This window comes from Balaenoptera borealis (genome assembly GCF_965194805.1).
Source record: "Balaenoptera borealis genome assembly, chromosome: 12".
NCBI classification, from domain to species: Eukaryota; Metazoa; Chordata; class Mammalia; order Artiodactyla; family Balaenopteridae; genus Balaenoptera; species Balaenoptera borealis.
This window is the reverse complement of record NC_138869.1, coordinates 24724142-24745323: the sequence shown is the minus strand read 5'-3', so window position 1 is coordinate 24745323 and position 21182 is coordinate 24724142. Positions and strand designations below refer to the sequence as shown.

General features: G+C 41.4%; 1 protein-coding gene and 1 long non-coding RNA gene across 7 annotated transcripts in view; one reads left to right on the top strand and one right to left on the bottom strand.

The window, feature by feature from the left end:
- MITF (melanocyte inducing transcription factor) overlaps positions 1 to 21182 on the top strand; it is a 225439-nt gene that overhangs the window by 23392 nt on the left and 180865 nt on the right. The window lies entirely within an intron of this gene.
- Positions 2175 to 7843, bottom strand: LOC309607572. The gene is made up of 2 exons (XR_014232457.1): positions 7753 to 7843; positions 2175 to 7484 (listed from the first exon to the last, which is right to left on the bottom strand). It is a non-coding gene; the product is annotated as an uncharacterized lncRNA (long non-coding RNA).

Genomic DNA, 21182 nt, shown 5'->3' with positions numbered 1-21182 from the left:
TATGTTCAGTGAAGGGGAGGGACTAGATCAAGGTGACTGTGTGGTACTCTACTGCTTCTTCCCCCAGCTACACCACTGTAGATATTGCCTACAGTCATCTCCCTTTGTTCTGTAAACCCAGGAGGAGCCTTGGGCCCTTCTGAATTCATTGCTCCAGGCTTCCACGTCTCACCATGGACATTAGAGGCAAAACTTATTTGCTATCTCAGAAGTATCTTCTTTCTGAGGTCCCTTACCATGGGTCCTTGATTTTGGGTCCTTTTGTTTTTGATACCTCAATCCCAATTACAAGTAGGCAATATTCTATGAAGTTTCTTGCTCAGCAGGTGTTCACAATAGCAACAACAACAGGACACACCATTGTCCCTCCTTTCATTAATTTTTCTGGTAGATTTAGCAGATAAATATAGAACTTAATGAATGGGTCCAGACAATATTCCTCCAGCGCAGTAAGAGATCAAGAAATGATTAGCTTACCAAAGTTTTCCACTTTTATTTTCCAAAACCCACTTATCCATCAAGGAAGGGATTATTCAACACCTACTACATGCCAGACACTGTGCTAGTGATAAAATGGCCAGTCCATAATACATGCGCTCTGCCTTCTTGTAACTCACAGTGACATGAATGTGATGCTAGGTCTGTAATTACACCTTTAGGGAGAAAAGATGGAGGGGTTGGTTCCTCTGAGGGGAGAAGGGAAGAGTAAGGTCTCATAGAAAAATAAAGTTTGAGTTCATTATCGAAAGACGATTGCCAAGCAAATGAGAGGAGAGCCTTCAGGGTAGACGGGAGCCTTGGAAGTACAGCACAGTATGGTGCCTTTGGGACAGTGTAAGCTTTTGAGTGTGGCTGGAGCACCAGGGAGCATGGCTGGATTTAAGCAGAGGAATAGTACTCTGGCTGCCAAATGAAGAACAGGTTGGAAGATGGCCAAGGTCTAGTGTCACAGAGGCCAGTTAGGAGGGTGCCAGCTTAATAGTCTTTGTGAGAAATGATGATACACATGCACTATTCAGCCCTGAAGGGAGGTTGGGATTGCAAGAGGATACAAGTCTTGGTTACAGATTTTAAGGGCAATGAGGCCAAAAGTAAGATTGTGTGCACACTGCTTACTGGTGGCAGTAGTGGTTGCTCATTCATTCATTCATCCTATCACTGGGTGCCTGTTTTGTACCATACACCAGGGAAGCGCAATGGTGAATACAACAGGTATGGTCCCTGCTCTCAAGAAGCCTATATTCTCATGGGAGACACAGTCAAGTATTCAGACAGTTTTAGATTACTACGTAGTTATAAGTTACATGAGAAAAATTCTTTGTGTCCATTCTATCCACAGATAACCCCCTCCTTTTCTTGCAGCTAACTCATGTTCTGAGCAACGTGCCCTCTGCTCCCTATAGGAAATTTTGAGGGGAAAGTCACGTAAGCATTGTATTGTATGTGCCTTGTATTGCACATGCTTAAACACACACTCCCTCTCATTCTCTCTCTCTCTCTCTCACTCTCTTTCTCTCTCTGATTAAAGACATCTGTCTTCATTCCAGAGGTAGACAAACACCTAAAATAACACATATGAGGGTTCCCGTAGGCAAGTCTGCTCCAGGTAAAGTTCTGGATAGCTTCTGATATTTTCTGAACTCTGATGTTTTACATGCAGTAATGCTGGTTGTTTAGTTCCAGATCCATGCAGAAAAATCTTCGCTCTTGTGATCTTTTCACACATAATTGGATCTTGAAGGTGGCTTTGGTGGCCGGTTCAAATTGGCCTTCCTGTCTGTGTTCCAGGTTGTAGCCAGTGTTTGGGATTCATGTGCAGGAAGAAGAATTTGTCTCCAGGCAACAAGACTGGTAGGCATCAGATAAGTGGCTTATTTGAAAGAGATGTTTGGTACAGAAACGACAGCAACAACAAATTCTTCCCCCAAATAGAACTCTTCTCCACATTCCCCATCTAACTCAGGATAACCTTTAGATTATAAGGAGTCGAAATTCAGCTGGATGGATCTGATAAGAATTCCGAGGAGGCCATTCTAGGTTCAAGCACTGTTCTTTGAAGATGAAGCATTCTGACTTATGACAATGGTAATCGCAGCTGGTTTAGGTGGGAAAGGGACTTTCCCCACTTGGCATGACTTGCAGAGGTGATGTATTGTTGGGACTAAGACTCTGGATTCAGACTCTCCTAGGTTTGAATCCCAGCTGCACTGATGAGCAGCTGTGTGTCTGGGCAAAATGCTAAGATTCTCAATTTCTTCACCTGTAAAATGTGGTAGCCGTTAAGCACGTTAAGCCCTTTTGTTAAACCTGCCTGGGTTTGACTCTCCACTCTACTAGTCTGTGACATTGCGCAACTTGTTCACCTTGTATCTTGCTTTCTTTGATAATAATAATAATAGTAATAGTAATAATAAAAGTTCCTACCTCATGAGGATGGGCTAAGAATTAAATGAGATAAGGGTTTGGAATAGTACCCAGCACATAGTTAGTTTAGTACTCAGTGTACTTCACTTTCTGTTTTTCTTGCAGTCATTATATCGAGCTTTCTGAAATGTTCTATAATGCTATAGATGACTTATTTTATTCTTTCTGAAAATTAAACCTTCACAAAATGCATTCATTGCTCTGTGCTTTCTTTTTTCTTTCTTTCTTTCTTTTTTTTTTTTTTTTTTGTAAATACAATTTCTGGGTTTGGAGTAGTGTCGGCAGATAAAATACTGGATGTCCAGGTAAGTTTGAATTGCACACAAAGAATAAGTTTTTAGTTATACTAGAAAATACGTGCCTCGAATATTTCATGGGGTGCTTATACTAAAAAAATTATTCTTTGATCATCTGAATTTACATTTAACTGGGCATTCTATATTTTTATTTGGTAGATCTGGCAATCCTAGTTTTGGGGTAATACCCCTTTACCCTCTGATCCTTTTTTTTTTTTTTTTTAACTCACTGAGAAGTATGTGGATGCTTATGCAAACACAGTGAATGAAATCCTTGGAACATGAGCATAGTAATAGTTACACAAATTTGATGGGACATTTCTTAGTGTCTCTAGTAAATATGTCTCCTAATTCATTGTGAGCAGTGGGGCCATCACATTGAGATTATGTTGACACCTGAGTACTATGTAATGAGGAGTTGCTTGAAAATTCTGAAGTGCTCTAGTGTCATTTCTACCCAAAGTGAACTGGGTATTAATAATGACACATTAATGGGGAGGTGTGCATTCCAGAGAATCCTGAAAATCTCATCATCTTTGAAGGAGATTACCTCATTATTCTTAGAGTTGCCTATCTAGGGATGGTCATACCCAGTGGCTGGCCTGTTTTTCCAAACTAGGAAAATAAACACATCGAGTGGTTAAGTTAATTACTTAGAGTGATTTCATTGTACTTAAAACTTAAGTTAATTTTTAAGTAGGTTTGGTTCTTAAGCTGTTAGACTAGTTGGAGACGTTGAGAGAATTAAATACAAGACTGAGATTCTTTCCATTCAACCAGTATTTATTTAGAGTATCTCTTGGGTGTAAAGCAACTGCATAGAGGTAGAGAGGAATTGAAAGGATAGTTCTGGTCCCCCAAATCCTTAGTGTTAAGTGGAGCAGTAAAGCAAGAAGCCATTATGACACAAGACAAAATAAATAAAGTCAGGGTCTAAGGCAGGTAAAGCCAGGTCCCAGATGGCTGAATGTAGGAAGTGATTAAATCTGAAGAACAGATGGAGTAGGAATGGATTACACTGTATTAAGAAGGGCTTCTTGGAGGGTCGTACTGGAGAGAATTTTTCAAAGATGAGAATGATTTCATTGGGGAAATGAAGTGTTCTGGGTGTAGTCTTAGCCTGAAGGTGGCCACATTTTGAAATGAATATGATATTTAGACCTGACAAAAATATACATAGCACCATCACTGCCTGTGACCTCTTCTCTCCTGTGTGACTGTTCATGGTCTAGAATTTCCAGATCAGGAACTTGACTTTATGTAGGAGGAGCTGGGCTCATTCCATGCTGGCTTCCTAAATATTTTTTCATGCACCTGCTGTTGCTATGTGTGAGGCGGCCCGAGAGACCTGGGCAACCTTCAGAGACTCTTCGTTAGTCACTTCAAACCCACTGAAAGTCACTCCATTGAAATGTGGGTTTTTCCTGAAATGAACATTTCCAGTGATCTCTGATTTAAATTGGGCAAAATCAACAGCAGAAGAATTTAATGAGAGGCTTTTTGTGAGGTACTCTGACCATGGGAATATTTGCTTAAATGACTTTGAAGGCTAGCTTAACTCATTTCCTTTTGGGATGACACTTGTTTATTAGACTTGACCCAAGTCAGAGTTTATAGCCTTAATAGTTTGGAATGGTCCCCAATGATTCTCCAGCTGTGTGCCATTAGCAAGTGGGGAGGTTTCTACAGATGGCATATAATACACAAACATCTGCTTCAGCCGTTGTAGTTTTAAGAGAAGAGCTATCCCCATCTTAGATTTAGCTATGGAAACATGGAGTACTGGAAAGTTAGAGTTACCATTGCAGTAAATGCTAGAATATTTTTCAACAGCCTTTGGCTCCAGCATTTGAAACTTGTAGAGATCACCCCAAATTCTCCAGGAAATGAATTAAAATGTAACAGGGAGTTCACATTGGTCAATGGATAATAAGGCATGTCATGAGGAGTATTGGATTGGGTAGCATGTCCATTGCATGGGAGGGACCACTGATAGTGGGAATGGAAAACTCTAGTTTTCAATTTGTCTATTTGTTGGGCTGTCAAGGTCTAAATTAGACTAGAAATTAGCAAGGCATTTAGAGTTCCCTGGTATTTCCTGTTTGTAAATTAGGCCTAGCTTGTGTCTTTCAAGTTCAGACAGGTAGCTCTTTGTGGATGTTTTTGCTATTTCAGGTGCTGGTGGGGTGAGATATAGCCTGGATGTAAACCTTCATTGGGTTCTTAGACATGAAAGACCATAAACTGCTTATGTTAGTTTGGGTCTGTCTGAATGTTGTTGTTGTTGTTTTTTTTTCCTTGATGACTGGGCCAAATATTACGTAGTTTTAATATCTGCCCTTGGTTCCTACTGCCTTGTTTTTGGCTACTCTTAGTATCTTCCTTTATATATCTGTCATTAAGGTATAATTGAAGCTTGGTGTTTTATGTTTAGAACGATGCATGGAGGTTCAGCTGTGCCAGCCATTCAGGCTTCATAGCAAATGTGGGTTCATGCCAGTTTTTGAAAAGTTTTTGAAATCTCGTCTCTTTTTTGGGATGTCCAATTTGAGCAAACCATCCCCTTCTACTTAAGCTGAAGGGCACAGGGAAGCAATTCAGAAGTGATTTCTGCATCTGGACATGTAAGAGGCATCTTGTTGCTGATAAAAAATATTGGCTTGCTAGTTGCCTCTCTAACCAAGAGTCATGAAGCCTCAAACAGGATTGCTTTGACAAGTCTTCATATCACTTCATTCCTTAGTTTACTGTCTTTCACCCAGAGTATCAGTGAATGCCAGTTCTGGAGTGGGCACATAGTGATGGTAGATGACACCCAGGCCACAGGCTGTTTCTCAGGGGCTGCCAGACTCTGTCAGACATTTCACAGCTCTTAAATTCTCTGGATTTGAGCCACTTTTGAACTCCATCCATCAATCCATATAACTAGTTATTCAACTTATATTTACGAGGTTTTACTGTGGGCCAGGCATTCATCTAGTTTCGAAGAACAGAGCAGTGAACCAGATGGTTGAAAATCCTTGTATTCATGGAGCATACGTGGTGGGGAAGGAGAGAGTTGTAGAAATAAATATATAAATAAGTAAAATATACAGTATGTTAAATGGCAATGTGTGCTATAGAGAAAATAAAGCGTGGATGGGTTTGGGGTGACATGTGACTTAAAATTGAGTGGACAAGGAAGGCCTCACTGAGAAAATGACATTGGAGGAAAAATCTGAAGGAGATGAGAGAGTGGGTCATGCCAGTATTTGGGGGAAAGGCTCAGCAGACGGAGGGAAGGATTAGGACATAGGCCCTGGGCAGGAGTGTGCCTGATTCAAGAACAGCACAATTACCACAGTGGCTGGGACAAGCTGAGCAAAGGGATAAGTGGTAGAAAAGGCATGAAAAGAAATGGGATCCAAGTGGAGGAAAACCCTGTAGGGGTTTGTACACACTTTGCCATTTACTCATGAAAAATGGAGAACCTTTGCGGATTTCCAACTACAGGAGTAACATGATGTGACTAATTCAGGTGGCAGCCCAGTGTGGTGGGGAAAACAATGATCTAAGAACATGGAGATCATTTAAGTCATGGTTTTGTCACCAGGTAGAGGCATATTAGTTCAGCATTCTGAGCTTCAATTTTTTTCCACCTTATAAAGCAAAGCTGGTGGAGTAGATAATTTTAAATGACCTTCCAGGGTTTGATACGGCCTCTCTGCATTCACTGATTTCCCCCCCCACCGAATCTCAATGTGTTTGAGTATTTCATATTTGTGGCTGATTTCATTTCTGTGTGTATTCAGAGCAGGACCTCAGGTGTATGAAATCTCATACTGCACTTTAATTTTTTGTAATTTTCCATAAACATCTCACACTGAAAACCTTGCAAACTATGAAGTAATTTTATGTATTGATGTTAAAGGTTGCTCGCAGACTTATTGGTCTAGATCAACACAGATTATAAAGCTTTTGTCTTATAGTCTTAATACTAGTTTTTGATTATCTGACATAGAGCTAATTTATCGATAGCTCACTGCTACAGTGAGCTATCAATTGGGATAGAGTGGTAAACAAGACACAGCTTCTGCCCTCAAGGAGTTGAGTAGGAGGAGACAGGTCTGGTTAAGAAAGTACCACACGAGGCAGTGTTCATGGCAGGAAAGAGGGCAGGAAGTCATGGCCAGCCTGAGGCCCATGGGAGTCCTAGGCAGATTAATCAGGTGAACTTTCACACCAGTATTCTTTAAGTATGTTTGCACCATCCATTTAGACCTAGTGCTATGCAAGGTGTGAGGTGTCAGGAGCGCGGCAGCCTCTCTTCTACAGCCCCGAGCAATTTGGCTCTGCCCCAAACTTGCATCACACTGTTTAGTACATCAAGGTCCTGCAATTAACCCTCTTGAGGAGGCAGTGTAGGGACCATCTTTTATTACTTGAGAATGTCCTTTGGGCATCTCAATCCTCTCCCTTCCATCAGAATGTTTCTTCTGCTTCTTTTGACGTTTCAGTGCCGCATACAGACTGGTGCCCCTGGGAGGTGCACGGCTGGTCAGTTCCTCTATCTCCCTTGTGGAGAAGTATTGCCCTACCTTTGCCTTATCTCAGGCCTTCCATGTGAACTCTTTTGTCAGGAGTCAGTTGGAGCTCCAGTCATTTTACCCACTGACATAATGTATTCCTCGTGTTCTATTAACTGGCCTTGTCTTGGGCAGCCTAGAGATGTCATAAGTTTCCAGGTGGATGATTCTGGACACAGCTTCCCAGGAGGTAGCAGGGCTGCCACTTGGCTAGAAACCTTTCCTCCTTCACGGCTCCTTCCCACTGGCGCAGGTCCCGTCCCTATTCTTTTGTCTCTGTTATTTCTTTTTTCTTTTACCCTACCCAAGTACGTGGGGATTTTCTTGCCTTTTGGGAGGTCTGACGTCTTCTGCCAGCGTTCAGTGGGTGTTCTGTAGGAGCAGTTCCACGTGTAGATGTATTTCTACTGTATCTGTGGGAAGGAAGGTGATCTCCGCGTCTTACTCTTCCGCCATCTTGCCCCTACTTGCCACTTGGCTAGACTGGCCCTTCCACCGAGTCTCCTGGCATGTTTTGGGGAGTGGGGTGCTGGAGGCACTGCTGCTAGTGGGAGTTACTATGGTTCCCGCCGCCACGACTCTGAGAAGAATGAGGCCAGCCCTTTAGCACTTAAGCTGTCCTTGTGGCAACACTTAGGAGGCCATTGACTGTGCCAATGAGCGCTGTTGGAGCTGGAGGGGAAACTGAGGCCTAGAAAGGTTGAAGGACTTTCCCAGGTTAGTGGTTGAGCTGGAAATAGAGCCAGGAGTTCTTGACTCCCATGGCATTGCCTCCTTTTAATCCTTTTCTACCTTAGGCCTTTGCACACATTCTTTCTGCCATCTTGAACGCTTTCTGAGCACTCTTTTGTCTACTATCTACTCCATCTTTCAGTCTCAATTTAAAGGTTGCTCCTTGCCCCCTCATCTGAATTAGCTTGCTGTGCTATTCTTTTATGGTTTCCTGATCTTTTCCTTCATACTAGTTACTTACATACTCAATTACTTACATAATTATCCTATATTCATCTATGTCTTCACTGTCTGTCTCCCAACTCCATGAAGTCAGAGAGTGTGGCTATTTCGTTCATCATTGTGTTCCCAGAGATTAGCCCACAGATAGACACTGTATAAATATTTGTTGATTAAATGAGTCTGTAAATGAAAGAATGATTAAAAGGCAGACTCTGCATTTTCTCTTGTCTATTCATATTAAATGTCTGTGCCTATCCTGGCCAAGGGTAACAACTGTTACTGACTTTGTATATTATTGTGGATGCTGAAGATGTGATTTTTGTCTCCATATGACTCTGTGGCCTTGTGGAATTCTATTAAAGTTGTCTCTGCAAGAACCAAAACCCAGTGACACACACCAATCAGCATTCTTTAGTTGGTGTGGGCCTGACATGTTAGGCTTTGATTTATCAATTTATTTTGCTGTAGTTGCATTTTTTATTTCTTAATACTGTTTCCAGAAGTGAGCTTTAATTCTTTTTTAGATCTTACCCATTTCTTTTTATTAAAAATGAATAAAGAAACAATTGCTTTTTCTTAACAAGATTCATAATGCCTTTTTGGAGAGATTTGTTTAGGTTTAAATAATGGGACTTTTAAGTAGATAGGAGTAGAAAACTGAGAGGAACTTTCTCTAGAAGAAAGAGTAAAGTTTCATACTGTGTATGAAAAAGAAAAGCAACAACAGTGGACTTTCTTTTTAAAACTAAATTGTCCTAAGTGTTCATATTGCACAGATGGTCTTTTCCCAAGCTGGGTTGGCGTGTTTAATCTATAGAGAAAGCATGCATTGTTCTGAAGTGTGCATTGTGGTTGCACTGGCTCCCAGTAGATTAACTGAAAGGTATCTATGAATAGTTACACCCTAAATTACATGAACTGAATGGTTTTACAGAGGTGGAAAGTCTGATGCATGCTGTTTCCCAGCCACTCATGCCTCAGGAAAGGAATTGGGGAGGTAGGGAGCGAAACCCTACTGTTGCTCTTTATATTTTCCAATGTGGCACTTGGCTGTGTGACCCTGGGCAAGTGACTTAACTTCTCTGAGCCACAGACCCTCCATCTGTAAAGTGGTGGTAAAAATACCACCTACTTCAGAGTTATTCGAGGATTTCATGAGGTAATGTATGGAAAGTTTCACAATGCCCAGCACATGATAAATGCCCTAGAGATGTTATTACTTGGGGGATAGTACAGTGGATAGGGCGGTAGTTTAAAGGTACATACTCTGGAGGTGCTGGCCTCGGGGTACATCCTGGATCTGCAGCTTACTCTCTGGACCATTTTGACCTCGTAACTTGACCTTTCCATGTTGGAGTTTCCTCATATGTAAAATGAGAATAGTAATAATACCTGCTATGTAGCGTTGTTGTGAAGATTAACTGAGTGTCAAATCCTGGTACATGATAAATGCTATGTGGATGTTTGCACTTGTGATTAAGAAGCCTGGGTTCTGCAGAGGGATGGCCTGGGATCATAAATCAGTTTCCATTATGTACCAGATGTGTGACCATGAAGAAATTGCTAACTTCTTTTAGCCTCAGTTTCTTCTTTTTGTAATATGGGGATGATTCTAGTTGTAGTGCCAGGTTCTGTGAGAGTTCAGTGAGGTCATGCATATGCGTGGTGCTTAGCATAGGACCTGGACCATGGAAAATACTCAGTAAGTCATAGCTACAGCAAAGACTTTTGTTGTCATTGTTATTACCATCACTAGGATTGTTTCCGTTTAAAAAATTTTACTGATAGTATGTCTCTGTCTTATATAGAACGTATATTCTAAGATGGATTCCACAAACCCTCTTTGGAAATCAACATGATTAATATGTGGAAAATGATGTTGAGGTCCGTTGTTACAGTTGATATATTTATATAAATGGAGCTATTTCAGCAAATTGAAAATACTCAGTAAAAGCTTTATAATCATGCATTTACAATTTTCTGTGTTGCAAAAGATCAAAGTTAGTCAGGGTCAATGTTAGGTGGACAGTTTTATATTCATGGAAAATGACTCATAGGAAACGTCAGGAACTAAACTTTCCAAAATAAAAAAATAAAAAGCCATCACATGAACCATGTTTAAATCAAGTCTGTGTCTATTTCATATCTTAACGGGCATTGTGTTCATGAAGTTTTGACATTGTTTGAATTTCTGCTGTTAAATCTCATTTAGGACTAACAACCATGCATCATGACCACACATCACCGGAAATGGGTAAGCACTGATTCCAGTGTTAGTAACATTTTCCACTTCAGTCATCTGGGTCACTGGGTCTACAATATCCATATTTAAACCTTTATGTTGTTTTGCAATATATCTTTAAGTTCAACTTCCTTTTTTTAAAAGGAGAAAAAACCCAAAAAAGGTAGGGAAGCAACAACAGCGATTGTAATCCAGAGCTATAAATGGCGTTTGAGAAAAGCCGGGTTTTGTCTTGTGATTGACCCGGGAATCCCCTATGTTTTAATGGAAGGTGGGAACTTGCACTGAGCCATTGGGTGTGCAGAGAAGTGCAAATGGTCGTACCTGGGTTGTAGAAACTCACAATTCAAAATATGGAAGTTCTGATGGAATTCCTAGATTATATGTTCTGGAAGGATGAGTAAAGCTATTCAATCAAAAATATGTGGGAGAACTTCCTCCAGGCATGTGCAGATATCTGCGGAGATGTGGGTTGGTTTGAAGGCTGGAGCTTGGAGAGAAAGTTAATTTGAGTTCAGTGTCAATGGAGGACCTTTTCAGCCATGATTAGGAGGGCAGGCTTTATTCAAAGGCCAATAAGAAGCATGGAAAAGTTTTAAATAGGAGCCAAAGGATCCTGTTTGTGTTTCTGAAAGATCACTGTGGCAGGGGCACAGAGAATGGATTGCAGAAGGTGGTGGCAAAGAAGACCAATGAGGAGCAGTGCAGGTAGGAGCTGATGCCCTCCTGGACTTGCATGGTGGTTGTAGAGATGGATGGGACTGAGAAATACTGGGGATGAAGAAGCACAGCCCTGGGTGATTGGTTGGACTTAAAGTGGAGAGTCAGTGAGGAGGGAAGGATGGCTTTTAGATTTCTCACGTGGGCAGGTGAGTAGAACAGTAGTGCTGTTTACAGAGATGGAGCGCTTGGGAGAGAAACAGGTTGGGGAGGGTGGATATTAGTTCTTCTTTGTACATGGGGTGTGAGGTGGAACAGCTGTCACCTGAGAGAGCTTTAGGGCAGGCACGATTCTGGGGGTAGAGTTTGTGTTTCAATCAGGTTTACATTTTCACGCATGAAACTCAAGAGCCAACTAACAGTTGCCTAAACAGATGGGGATCCATTTGTCTCCCATACAAGAAGCACAGGGCTACGTGACCACTGCCATTCTTTTAGTGGTTCCATGATGTCAGAACCATCCTTGCAGTGCTTTGTCTTGGCTTATTTCTGATGCTTTTTACCTTGTGGCTGCAAGACGGCTGCTGCTCCTCCAGGCATTACACCTGCTTTAAGAGGAGGGGAAAAAGAAGAGGGTAAGACCTGTAGCAGGAAAACACAAGTCTTTCTAGAAACCCCCTGTAGGTGTCTCCTTGCATCTCATTGGCCAGAACTGTGTCAGGTGGCAGCTCTTCACTGGGCACGTTGCTGTCCTGAGCAAATTATGGTTCTGTTAGTAGGAAGCAAAGGAAGTGGAGCTTCTGTATGCAAATGGTCACCTGGTTTGCCTCAGCCAGGTTTCTGGTAAGGGATGAAGGGGTATGAAATGTTTGAGGACATAGAGGAGTTTAATCACATGGATGAGAGCTTTCAATGGACACGTTTTCTCTTAACTCTGTAGTCAGCCCCAAGCTATCATTTCCTATTAACATGTAAATTATGAGGTGTGTTTAAACTTCAACTATATTTTTGTTTGTTACCTTCAAACACGTATAACTCTGAATTGTCTTTAAAATATATTAAACCCAGCTTTTCCCCTGTCTGATTAAAATTCTCAACCTGCAGAAGACATTTTTTTCAAATTTATTCCAAATCTTCCTTATCCATAAGCTCTCTCTCAGTGGATCCCTTTGGGATTAGAGCAAATGAGGAGAATTCCATTTGGTGTTCACTTACTGATATGCATGTAAAAGCAGGGCTGGAAAATGTCATCCCCTTTACTATGACTTTTGTATCTGTGAAGGATATAATTATTCTGTGTTTAAAACTAGGGAGAGGAAATATTTGTTCACTGTTTTTGAAGGTAATGTTATTCAGGGTATTGTAAGATGCAAATATTTGTCCTCTATTCCAGTTTAATTCAGGAGAGTCTCCCCACCTAATGTATGCGGAATTCTCTTAGTGACTGTTTTAGCTGAGAGTGGTTCTGAAGATAAATAATTTTTCAGCCCCTGAGGTAGAGCGGAAGGAACAGAGATTTTGGAAGGAGGCATCTCAAGCCTCCCACTATGCTGTGCGATCTTGGGAATATAATTTAACCTCTCTGAACTGGTTGATTCTATGAAATTGGGATGAGAGCAGGCGATAGTTTTATGGTCCCTATCACATACATATAGGAAAATACCTCTGCAACAAGGGTGGCCGGGGCACACTGAAGATGCAAGTAAAATCCAAGGGGGTGTAGAGTAAGGAGAGATTAATTTCTGCTGGGAGACTTTAAGAAGGCTTTTCGGAAGAGAGGGTTTGAACCCCATGTTGGAGAATGCTGTAACCCATGAGGGTTTAGGGTGATGGAGGATGGCCCCAGGCTGAGCACATGCAGGGTATGTTTGAGGATTTCAGAGATTTATTGTTTTTAATAGAGGACAAAACGAGGAGAGCCTTGAAAGTCTGGCTGAGTGAGTTTGAACTTTGTTTCACAGGTGATGGGGAGCAACTGAAGACACTTAAAAAATTCGTACAAATTCAATTTTGATAGAAGTGGATATAATTATGGGTCAACGAATATGTACATTTAAAACTTTCATAGATTTTAAAAATTAAACTTTGTATTTGAGATAATGGTAGATCCCTGAAACACATGGTTTTAAGAAATAATACCCAGAGAGCCCAAGTACTTGCCCCGTTTTCCCCAATGGTACCATCTAGTACAATATCGTAGCCAGAAATCCACTGAAGACTTTGGAGAGGAGTCCACAATGTGCCCGAATCTGTGTTTTAAATGGGTGATCCTAGTGGGGATGGACTGGAATGGATTGGAGGGACAGCCTGGAGGCTAGGAGACCCTTTGGAGCTTCTTGCAATGATCTAAGAGAGGACATGAAGACCATGGTGATAGGCTTGGATGGGAAAGGATAGCCAAGGTAGTCAATACAGGATTTGGCAATCATGTGGGAGTGATAAGAGCATTTGATGCTTGGTGCAGTTGCTCAGTAAATAGGTATCGAGCACTAGTTGTGTGCCTATCACTCTGCTAAACCTCGGGTTAAAAGATGATCTGACAGAGACCAGGCACTGTGATTGAGGGGAGGTGGGCCCGGTGAAGCTGTGTTGCACTGGACAGGACAGTGAGCCCTTTGTAGAGGGGATAACTGCTATTCTGTTGCTGCTGGTTATGACCATGCGGGAATGTAGATCCAGTGTGGTGCATGTTCCGGTTTCTCAGAAGCCAGCAATCTAGATTTTTATGTGAGATCTCCCAATTTTTAAATGTTATGTAGTACAACTTAAAAAAAAAAAAAAAAAAAAAAGATGCACACTAATTAGCACTCATCTGTGGGCTTGGTTCACCTCATTATTGCCAGTTCCTAGGCTCTCTTTTCTCAGTGGAATGTTCAGAGCTTATTTCAGGAATGTTTAGGGTTTATTTCAGTTATCCACTGCTGTGTAACAAAATCACCCCAAACTTAGTAGCTTAAAACCATAACTGTTTTTCCATGTATATGTATGGCTGAGTTGCTTTGCTGTGTACCTGAAAGTAGCACAATATTGTTCATTGGCTATACCCCAATATAAAATAAAAAGTTAAAAAAAAAACATAACTGTTTTATTAATTCTCTCTGTTCTCAGGGTTGACTGGGCTCACCTGGGCAGTTCTTCTGCTGGTCTTGCTTGGGGTCCCTCATAAAGGTAGCGTTGTAGGTAGATGATGGCCAGGGCTGGAGAACTCTGGAGATCTGTCTTGGGCCCTGATACAATTGGGATTTTGTCTTCCTCCATGTAGTTTCAGGGCTCTGATGGCATCTCCCTGTGGTCTCTCTAGCAGGCTAACTTGGTTTCTTATATGGTGGCTCAGAGATCTCCAGAGTGAATGTTCCAGGAGGGAGTAGGTGGAAGGAAGCTAACAGTCTCCTTGAAGCTGGGTCCAGAATTGCCAAAGCATCACTCTTGCCACCTTCTGTTAGTTAATGCAAGTCACAGGCCAGCCCAGATTTATTGTGGGAGAAAACTACACAAGGGCATGAATACTGGGAGGCCTGTTTCGTTCATTGACTACAATCTTTGGAGACTACCTACAACTGAAGTCTAGGTGTCTGGATATTGGTGACATTGTTGATCAAGATCAGTTGGGAAGGCAGGGCAAATTCTTACCAGCCCATGTTACTCTGAAGTTTTTGAGAAGTGTCTGATGCTAAGTTTTTTTCTGCGGTCTGTGATTCTGGAGAGAATTTAATTTTCAATACAATGATGTCCTTTGGAAACATAACTTATTTGTAGTTATTTGCTTTCTAGTCCTTTAAAAATAATAATACTATTAAGTGATGAGGCAGACTGATTCTGGTTTTGGTGAGTGTGTGTTTCTCAAATATGTGACCAGGTTATTAATTAATGTTGGATCCCTAATCATGTATCCTTTCAAGAAGCAAGCCCTCAAATAAAGTCTGTCGAATAAGAATCCCAAATCTTTACTGGCCCCAAATAGGTGCAGCTGTCCATTATTGTGGCACTTTTGTATTCCTAAGTATTCCTAGAACCAGCTACATAATTGGGAGGGCCCAGTACAAAATGAAAATGTGGGGCCTCTTATTTAAAAAGTAAGAATTTCAAGATGGTGACAGCAGAGCATGAAACCAAGCCCAGGCCCAATGCACTGCATGTCACGCGCCCACCACGCTGGCCCTGTTTAGACCCTTGAACATGTGTGCAAATGTTGGGGTAAAAGTATGTTTTTCCAGTTGAGGGCCATTGGCTCTAATCAAATTCTCATTCGATTTTGACACCCAGAAAAGTTTTAGAAGCACCGCTTAGACAGATCAGAGAAGGCGGAAGCTTTGTGTTTGAACAGTCCTCCGCTCCCGAGCAAGCAGTACGCCGTTGGCCACAGCACCTGGTCTTGGCAGACATTAGGCTGAGCATTCTGCTGTTCGTCCTCCTGAATTCCAGCGGCAGCAACACAGTAGGGATGGTATATGTTGCCGAGCCTTTGATAGGTCGTCTCCGGAATGCACTTGGCTCCCTTTTTACTGAACTCTGTTTCTGAAACGTACAGAATAGATTGCCTGTCCAGTTGATGGGCATTTAAGTTCATTTGGAACAGACAGTAGCACTGTTCGTTATGCTGGGGATTTGGGGATCAACATTTCTGGAAGGCGGTTGGTGGACTTCAGATAGGTCTGCCGCATTGCCCGACTTCACAGGGTTTATTAGTTTGTGAGGGCTGCCAAAACAAAGTACCACAAGTGGAGTGGCTTGAACAACAGAAATGTATTGTCTTACAGTTCTGGAGGCTGTAAGTCTGGAATCAAGGTGTCAGTAGGGCTGTGCTCCCTCTGAAAGATCTAGGGAGGGATCTATTCCAGGCCTCCCTCCTGTCTTCTGGTGGTTCCTTAGCTTGTGGCGACATAACTCCAGTCTTCACATGGCTTCTCTCTGTTCAAATTTCCCCTTTTTATAAGGACACCAGTCATATTGGATTAGGGGCCCGTTCTACTCCAGTATGTCTTCACCTTAACTAATTGTATCTGTAATGATCCTATTTCCAAATAAGGTCCCATTCTGAGGTATTGGGGGTTGAGACTGCAACATAAAAATTTGGGGGGGCACACAATTCAACCCATATGAGGGGTATTTTCAGATCGTGGTTTAGGAATGGCAGGTCCTGGCATTGTGTACCGCTCAGCCCAAGTGGCCCTACACAGAGAGAGGACTTGCCCTGTAAGGACCTCAGTCTGCTATAATAATTTAGAGAGGTGTTTGTGGAGCTGGTTGGTTATTTATTTATTTATTTATTTATTTATTTATTTATTTATTTATTTATTTATTTATTTTTGGCTGCATTAGGTCTTCGTTGCTGCACGTGGGCTTTCTTTAGTTGCGGCGAGCAGGGGCTACTCTTCATTGCGGTGTGCTGGCTTCTCATTGCGGTTGCTTCTCCTGTTGCGGAGCACAGGCTCTAGGCACGTGGGCTTTAGTAGCTGTGGCTCGTGGGCTCTAGAGCGCAGGCTCAGTAGTTGTGGCGCACGGGCTTAGCTGCTCCGCGGCATGTGGGATCCTCACAGACCAGGGCTCGAACCCGTGTCCCCTGCATTGTCAGGTGGATTCTTAACCACTGTGCCACCAGAGAAGCCCCTGGAGCTGTTTTTTTAATAATACATGAGCCACTTTGAATTACTTGTTTGGGCCCTTGACCTGTAGCATCATAAGCTCTTAAATTATTTTTTTAATCATCCCTGTCAGTCAGTAGATGCCAAGGTCAAATTACTGTCACGCCTACATGCCTGACATTTATAATAGAATAATAATAAGCTAACATTTATTGAATGCTTATTATGTGCTAAGAACTCTGCATGCATTATCTAATTTTATCTTCACAACAGCTCTATTATATAGTTGCTGTTTATCTTCCATTTAACAGGTGCGGACACTGAGATCACGTATGGTTGTATGACATGCCCATAGTCACATAGCTAATAAAGTGGCAAGCTGAGATTCAAATCCAGTTCTGTCTGATTTCCAAACCCAAGCAACATTACATTGGATGTGCCCTGTATTTTTAGAGGAATGTTTGCATATGACAGTTCACCATTCAAAGCCTGTTTTATCATGGGCCTTTTCTTTTTCTCTATATCATTCCCTGATTAAATATTCTCCACCTATGTTTATCTCTCTCAGGATTCTTAACCTTTTTCAAAGTAACCACCAGGCTTTCCATAGGTTTTATTGCTATCTACTTCAATAAATCTAGGAATGTTCATCTGAATTAATTGAAATTACAAATGGTAAATGGGATTATGTTCAAGTTGTGTGTTTTACAGATCCTTAAGAGAACATAGAAATTAACTAATTTCCTTGACACAGGTAAGAATAGAGCCTTAAACATTGCCAGAGAATTTCCTAGTAGTGCTAAGGAAATTTACTCTCATCTAATTTATACTGCTTTCAGTATAGTGTGCTATATGATAAGAGTGAGGAGACCAATTCTCTCGAAAAACACCTTTTTTGCTTTGTTCCTTCTTGCCCAGGTAGCAACTAGAATTCTCTTTCTCCATCAGAGTGATAGTCCAATTAAATTCATGCAGGTGAATAGATAGGTTCTTCTGCAGGTGTGTGAACAGTGCTGGTTTGGAAGCAGAGACTGGGTATCCTCTGACGGGTTATGGGTAAGTTCACATGCCAGAAATTATATTTTGCTTGGATGCTTCTTGTCTCTCTTGCCCAGCTGTACAGTATTAAATTGCAGACAGTATGATAGAGTCATCTTTTTTAAAATCCTTGTTATTCTTGACTATTAGTTTATTTTGGGCAGGTAGAAAAGAAAGATAAGGTGCTTTATTTGACTGTAATATACTTAGTCAAATATGTATACAGAAACACATACATATATGTGTATACAGGCACACACACACACACACACACACACGCATATATACACACACATACATCCACATAGAGCCTTTGTTAAAATGGCGTGTCAGCTTATGTTGCTTTCAGCACAATAAAAATTGAGAATTTCCCTACTCTAACTGAAGTATTTGCCAGGGGCTATGGGATAATTTATTATACTTATTTGTAAGGTTCTGTAAAGGATGTTTTGAGTAACCCAGAACATGTTTTTTCCCCCTATGTGTCTAAAAGGAATGTTTCGCAAAGTGTAGTCCGAGGGTCACCTGTGTCAGAATCATCTGGGAGCACATTAAATATGAATTTCTGGGTCCTGGGACTCCAGCCCTACTGATTTCGAGGTTTCCAGGAAACTGCATTTTGCCCATCTCCTTTGTGATTATTTGCCACACCATCCTTTGAGAACCGTGGTCTGATATGTATCAACAGGAGAATAAAGATTCAATTTCATTTTCTCCTTTTTGGTTTACTTTTCTCTTGTCTGTCTTTCCTCCTCCTCCCCTTCCCTCAAATATATTAAAACTATTTCAGGAGTTATTCTAATGGCATATATTTTTTATTGTTCATGAAAGCCTTTTGTTAATTTTAGCAATATCACAATTCCATCTTTTCCTTTGTGGTCTATATAAAAGAAGCCATTGGGGAAGAGAGAGAGTATGTGTGTATGTGTGTGTGTGTGTGTGTGTGTTTAAATACCCACTATTCTTCATAGCAAATCTCCAGGAAGGAACAACATGCTGTTTGTTCTTTTCTCAGGATGAACCATGGCTTTCTTTGCAAAACTGGGTATTGTCATCAGTGCTTTTCAGCAACTTATGATCCTTCCTTTTTATAAATCCCAGAATTTAGTGCAGACATTTAAAAAGTTTCTAGAGGCTACTTTTTGGGGCGGGTGAAGGGAATCAGAATTCTCTGAGCAATCATTTCGAGGATTTTCTGGGATCTCAGAATAGGCAGTAAAGACTCCCTCAGTGTATAGTGTCGAGGACTTTGAGGTCTCTAAGTATAGGAAACAGTCATAAAACTAGAGGTTTTAATGGATTTTTAGAAATAGGAAGTTTTTAACCAAAAGTATTCCTGACAGGTGAATTACGTCACTTTCTCCCCCATATTAGAGAAATTCCTTTGTTGAGAAGCTGAACTAAGATTGTCTCCACTTTAATCCACGGTAAATAACTCGTTGGATTTCAAGAGATTAGGAATTTTCCAGGTGACTTGGATGGATGCTTCTAAAGGTATATTAGTCCAGACAATGATTTTAGGGACAGATTCTTCTTTATAAAAGGATTTTTTTAGCCTAGGAAAATCATAACTTAAGTATTATAAAGTTAAGAAAATGTGGTGGTGGTTTCTTCTGAAGTGTCAGATCCAAGGTATGCTTTCTCTTGGAGACCCTCAGGTCAATCTCAGGCGTCCTGTATTCCAATCTGGAAAGGTTGGCCTGGATTGTGGGCTCCAGCAGCTAACTGTTTTTTGTTTGTTTGGACTGGTTAATACAAGTGAGAGTCTGTTATTATTTTTGCCTATGTGCTGCGGTTGGTTTTTTTTTTTTCCCAAGTGGTACAAACGTCTTATCTTCCCGCTGTGTCTCTTCCATGAAAGCTTTGCGCTGGCAGAGAACCCCTGGCTGCAGAGCTGGGCTGATAGACGTGGCACTGAGTATAATTCGGGTTATTCTGAGAGGGGCTTGAACGTTCTTCATGAGGGCTGAGGCTGGCTGGCTGAGTGGCGGTGACGTGCTGGGACACTTGTGTCCTGAAATAACAGCAGCGGCAGCAGCAACAATTTAATAGCAGTAGCTGGCTGATCATTTATTGATGCTTCCACTGTGCCAGGCACTGTAAGTGCCTTCCATGCATTATCTCATTTAAATTGGCAATAGTCCCATCAGCTAAGCACCATCTTTAATCTCCATTTTATAGATAATCATCTCAAAGACAGGAGACTAGTAAGAAGTAGAAGTGGAACTTGAACTCTGATCTCTTGGGTGCCCACATGTGTGCATTTAACAGCCACATTGCATTCTCTCTGACTGAAGTACACATTGTTACCGGCTTTTTTTTTTCCCTCCCCTTAAATCACATCATAGTTTTTTCTAAGTAATTCGTACTTAGTAATCTAGGAACCTGAAGACTCTCTTTCCTTATTTTTCATGAGTTGAGGTTTTGAGTGAGTGAGAAAGTTCAACCTTGGGAAACTGAGCCTGAGCATGGACATTCAACCTGAGACCATGTCCATTTACTGAATGCTGGGATAAAAGGAATCTTGGGGCGGGGGAAGGGTTGGGAGGGTTGGGTAAGAGAGAAAGAGATAGGTGGACACATCCAGGGTGATTTTTGTCTTCTTAGAGGAGCAAGAAGGATAGTAAATATAATTTAAGAACTAGAGTTCAGAGGTCAGCCAGGTAATAATGCCGTAGGATGCTTTATGTAAAAAAAAAAGTTGTGTCATCAAGTAAATTTGGTAAACTACCTTCTAACATCCAATTGGAGGGCGTCAACAACCGAAGCACCCATAGCACCTAACACTTATTGAGTGCTTCCTGTGTGCACTTTATATATACCAATGCTATAAGGTAGGTATTATTTTGATCCCAATTTCACAGATGAAGAAAGGTTATCCTGCTATTGTGTGGCAGAGCTGGGATCCTAACCAAGGCAGTATGGCCTCAGATACTGGACTCCTACCTACTAGTGCCTCTTTTGTGACATCTACTGAGCACGTATATATGTGCCAGGCCCCAGTCTTAGTTCTTATTTATGCTTACTTTTTAAACTTCTCAAGCATCATAGTGTGCATCAACATATTAAAGGTTCTGAAATGTCCAGCAATCAACACACTTGTTTATCTTTGTCCAGTTTTCCTCAGATTTACTTGACTACAGAATTCTCCTGTCTTTGGAGGGGAGGAGGAGTGAAAGGAGAATATCTGCCTATGTGCACTTGGGGAAATGATGAGCAAGAGAATCATTTTATTCTGACTTTGCTTCCTCCCAAACGCAGATTTGAGACATGATTTATTTTCAAAACAGAGCAGATTCACTGAGAGTCTGGCCTCATTCTATAACTGCGCAGTGTCTGGTGACCTTCATCAGGGCTCCATCTTGCTGACCCCGGGGCATGAATACCTGCTTCTCTCTACTTTATGGGAATGTTGACAGTA